Source organism: Pinus tabuliformis, chromosome J, assembly GCF_031772625.1.
Source record: "Pinus tabuliformis cultivar Carrire ecotype Pingquan chromosome J, CPIR1, whole genome shotgun sequence".
Classification (NCBI taxonomy): Eukaryota; Viridiplantae; Streptophyta; class Pinopsida; order Pinales; family Pinaceae; genus Pinus; species Pinus tabuliformis.
In genome coordinates, this window is record NC_142295.1 from 38,653,713 (window position 1) to 38,659,301 (window position 5,589).

The 5,589-nt window shown below is 37.9% G+C and overlaps 1 pseudogene; it reads right to left on the reverse strand.

The window, feature by feature from the left end:
* Positions 1-3,772: 3,772 nt before the first annotated feature.
* LOC149225349 (ethylene-responsive transcription factor 2-like) lies at positions 3,773-5,117 on the reverse strand (annotated as a pseudogene).
* Positions 5,118-5,589: the final 472 nt, after the last annotated feature.

The window sequence follows — 5,589 nt, forward strand, 5'->3', positions numbered from 1 at the left end:
AATGAAACCCTTTTTTGTCTACCATATATACAATGCTCACAAAGATCAAGATTGTAGGATTTCAAACCTGGCAATAAATTTTTACCAACAAGGATTTTTAAGCCCTTCTCGTTCATGTGACCCAAACGCTTATGCCATAGATCTGCTGAATTTTCTTCTTTTGTGACAGCATCCAAATCTGATTTTCCTATCAGTGTCTTCAATGTGTATAATGTTCCTGTCTTGGGTCCTTTGGCCACGACCAATGCACCTTTGCTAATTTTCCAGCCTCCTTTTCCAAAGCTTGTCGAATAGCCTTCATCATCCAGTTGTCCCATAGAGATTAAACTCATGCGCATTTCTGGTACATGCCTGACCTGTTTCAACAATATATCTTGTCCATCTTTCATCTTGATCTGGACATCTCCCACTCCAACAATACTGCAAAAATGATTATTCCCCAAACGCACTCTACCATAATCATCGGGATTATATGAAACAAAACTATCTTTGCATGGGGTTACATGGTGAGATGCCCCAGAGTCAAGGATCTAATCAAAGCTATTGCTAGATGTATATACATATGCATCCTCTACTGAAACAGTAAACAACACATCACCATCTGTGGCTACAGCAGTAGTCTCACCTTCATTTGTGCTAGATGACTTACGATTTGTACTGGATGGTCTCTGATCCTTTTGTCCTTTCTTCCAGAATCGAAATTCTTTCTTCATGTGCCCCGGTTTGCCACAATGAAAGTAGATGATTCTGCCTCTCCTTGATTTTGATTGGCCTCTCGATCTTGATTGCCCTTGCCGACCTCGATCCATTCTCCTACCATGATCAGCTAGAGCTAGAGCCTCTCCTCCCTGGTTTTCCGTAATTGAATTGTGTCGCAGTTCCTCATTCATTAAACTGTTGCTGACATTGTCAAACTTCAGGGTCCCTGTAGTTGCTGAAGTGCTCATAGCTACAATTAAATTTTCCCAATTGTCTGGCATAGAACACATCAGCAATATGGCTCTAATTTCATCATCTAAAATGATTTTAACAGAGACAAGTTGATTAATTATAATATTAAATGCATTCAAGTGCTCAACAAATGAAGCACCCTCCTTCATTTTGAGATTATAAAGCTTCTTCATCAAGAACACTTTGTTTGATGCCATGTTCTTCTCATATAGATCATGGAGCTTCTTCCATAATCCTTCAGTCGTCTTTTCTCCGGACACATTGAAATACACATTCTTTGCTAAATATTGGCGGATTGTTGCAATCGCCTTTCTATCTAGCTTATTCCACTCTTCATTTGTCATCAATGAGGGTTTCTTTGTTGTGCCCTCAATCGGCAAATACTGATCTTTTAAAATCAGTATATCCTCCATCTGTGATTTCCATAGAGAAAAATTAGCCCCACTCAACTTCTCCATATTTGTAACTGTTGTCTCCATTTTCAATCAAATTCACGCCCCAAAACACAAAAAACTCCACTTAAAAATAAAACTTTAATTATTACTCTTTAAAATTTAGTAATAATGACCTTCCTCCTTTTAAAATACCCTTTTCAAAATTCCTTCTCCTTTTTAAAATATACTTTTCAAAATTCCAACATATAATTATATATGTTTCATAATAAATATAAAAACATATATAATGTTTTAACCTTTTCACATTTCACACATACATATGTTGGTTTGAGAAAAAACTTCACGTATACGTGCAAGCTTGATGTAAAAAAAACTTATGAACACCACGTTTCAACTCCAAACTCCATGAATCTCCACGTTTCAAACTCCAGCAACACGTTTCAAAATAGATCCATGACCTTGTTTTTCTTGCAGCAACTATCTTTTAGTTCCAATGTTCCTCAGCTATTTCCTGGACATATCCTTCAACAGCTCCAAAGGTAATAGCCAATGTTTTAACGAACGCTGCCAGAGCAAGGCAATGGCACTAAGCAGCGTGCATAGTGGATATTCGACCCTAGCTCCGATACCAGTTGTTAGATCAGAGCATACATAACACACAACGGATTTATACTCAGAGACTTAGACGACAATAGCAGAGAATAATTCACAGAGACAGACAAATGGAGAAACAACAATATTACTCGGTCAGAAACAACGAAATAGATAAAAACAACGGAATGTGAACAATTAGATGTAAAAATTGCATTCCTTCATGGTGAATTGGAGGAAGAAATTTATATGGAGCAGCCAGAAGGCTTCATAGAAAAGGGCAAAGAAGGCCTTGTTTGTAGGTTGAAGAAGAGTATCTATGGGTTGAAACAGGCACCTCGACAATGGTACAAGAAATTTGATTCATTCATGTTGGAACATGGTTTTCAGAGGTTGAAAGCTGACCATTGTGTCTATATCAAGAGGTATGATCAAGGAAAGTATATCATATTATAGTTATATGTGGATGACATGTTGATTGTTGGGCATGATAAGAATAAGATCAGTAGGTTGAAGAAAGATTTGGGTAGCAAATTTGCAATGAAGGATTTGGGACCAACACAACAGATATTGGGCGTGCGGATTATGTGTGACAGGAAAAACAAAAGGTTGTGGCTATCACAAGAAAAATATATCAAGAAAGTGCTTGACATGTTTAATATGAAGGATGCCAAGCCAGTTGGTACACCCCTTGCAGCCCACTTCAAGCTGAGTACTGAATTATGTCCTAGTGATGACAAGGAAAAAGAAGAGATGAGCAAAATTCCTTATGCTTCAGCAGTTGGCAGTTTGATGTATGCCATGGTATGCACACAACTAGACATTGCATATTCAGTGGGAGTAGTGAGTAGGTTCTTTGCCAATCCAGGCAAACAACATTGGCAAGCAGTAAAATGGATTTTGAGGTATCTCAAGGGTACTAGTCATTATTGTTTATGTTTTGGTCATGATGACAATGTGCTTGAAGGATTTACAGATGTGGATATGGCTGGAGATATGGATACCAGAAAGTCCACTACAAGTTATTTGTATACATTTGCAGGTGCAGCAGTATCTTTGGTGTTAAGGCCACAAAGAATAGTAGCCCTCTCTACAACAGAAGCTTGTAAAGAGATGTTGTGGATGCAGCGATTGGATTATCCAATTCCCAACATTTTTATGCTAATGGATATACATGCTAGAAAGATTATACTCTAGGCAGGCTAGGCCAACCTATTTTCTTCCACTCAACTCACCATTGCAATATAATCTTTTGCTTCTTTTAAAATGGCAGAAGGCAATTTAAGTCAATATTTGAGAGTGGAGTCGCACTTAAGATACAATGGTTTTTGTTGAAGTGAGTTTGTCCGACATAAGTTTTTGTTGGTGAGTTGCTTTAACATCATTGCAATGTTTCTTCTATTTTTTAATAGTTTAAATTTTAATAAAATTTGTTTTATAATTAAATAAATAAATAATTACTTATTTTTTATATTTAACTATTTCGTTATTAATTTAAATGATAAAATTTATATTATGTTTTATTAGTTAATTGGATATTAAAAAAAATTAAATTTAATTATTTTTTTTATTCTTATATTTTTAATAATTTTGTTTTAATTTATATAAAATAATTTATTCTATTTAAAATAATTATATAAAATATGTAGATATTTCTTCTTATAAAATATTTATAATTATAATTTTATAATATTGTTAAATATTTATAATTATAAATTTAAAATTAATTGAAAAATCTACACTTTGAAACACTGTTTTAAAAAATTATACAATTAATAAATTAAACATTTATTTAAAAATGACGAACCAAATTTCATTGTTCACAAAATATTGTGTTTTTGGGTTAAGCTGATTCTCGATGGAAAAGAGAGAATCAACTCACGCTAGGATGAAATTGTTAATCCATAATAAAGATTTTGTGACTAGTTTTTTTACATATATCTGGGAAAATGTATCACAGAAATGTAAAAAGCCACAGCTTAAAGTCATTAGATGATTTTCCTTTTCATCTTCTATATGTCAATATAGCAGCGTTCACACAACAAATGCAGGTTTATGAATGATCCAATAGACAAGAATACAAACTTTTGGTACATATAGAAAGAATACGCTTGTGGAGAAAGAATGGATATAAATTTTTGTCCCTCGGGGAAAGAATGAAATAATGCATAGAAGACTTCAATTCACAATGAGCTGTCCAGTGCACAGGAAACCAGTGAAACTCATCTCAGTGGCCCTCGGCGTGAGTGGTGGCGTCGCCATTTTCCCACTGAGCATCTCTTCAACCATTCCGCTACCCATCTTCTTTCTATCTTCCAATCTCATTCGACATTGTCTATCCCACTGCACTTCACTGCCACTCATCATTTCCTCATGCTGCCTCTTCCTATTCAAATTATTCTCACCACTACTACTCTCCTCCTTTTCCAAACTGGACGTATTATTACATGTATTAACGTCCTCTGCGCCAACTTGGAGGGGGAAATTAAGCAGAGCCCTAGAGCCCCGCATCTTGTAAGCGGCACGGTCATATGCGAGCGCAGCCTCCTCGGCCGTACTGAAGGTGCCAAGCCAAACTCTAGCGCCCTTACGCGCAGAGTCCCTTATCTCCGCCGCAAATTTTCCCCAAGGCCGCTGCCTCACACCCCTGTAATGCCTCCCCGCATTCTTCTTTACATTCTTTGGCGGCGGCGTGGCTCTCGTTTTTGACGGATATCTGCCTCTAGTTTGACGGGAAAAGCCGCTTCTTTCTTGATCTCCGTCACCGGCTCTTCTTTGGGTGTTCGGGGCACCCATCCCTTGTTGGCGGCCTCCTTGAGAATGCCGTACAAAACCATGTCCTCTGAATCGTTTTCATTTAACGGAAGCTTCGTCCAGGCAGCAGATAAGCAAGGGCTAACAGACGGAATCACGGAATTCTCGAGTCCCCAGTCAAACGGAATTTGCTCACACTCAACTGATCCATGTCGAGTAACAGAGACAGAGAGCGAGGGACGGCAAGACTTATGTTGAAATCTAATTTCAACTCCGTGCGTAACTCACCCAAAACCGCCAAAGCAAAACCGGAAACCTGCTTAATTTTCTCGGACCGCCTACCAGCGAAAAGCTGTTTCCGTATATGCGGCTCCGATGGGATTTGGTGCAGACGCGTGTCATTGCCCTGACGTAACGCAACGTCATCTTCTCGGGGGTTAAAGCCCTGCTGCAAACTGCCCTCCGATATTCATTACCGCCGTCGGATTTGTTTCTTCATCCTCCACCGTCGATCGCGTAAGGTGCATACGGGCCTGCAGCAAATCAATGCATTGGGTGGAGTGAAAGGTTTTCCAGTTTGACTGCCGTGGAGGAAACGCTGTGGTCTTTAATGCATTTACGAAGTTTTGGTGAGGCCCTTTTAATATGGGTATGGGCAAACTTTATTATATGTTCTTTTATATATGTTTTTATACGGCACGTATTAAAAACATAAATCGTATGTAATAAGTTTTTGTTTCACGCGTTGACCATTTTTTTTGGGCAATGGTATGTAAAAAGAATATTGACACAAGTTAAAAAGAAGATGAACGAGCCAAGGAGAAATATGCTCGTGGGTTGTAATGGTGGTGGTGTTGATTTTGTAAAACAGAGGGTGTATGCACAGCAGTGCACAAAT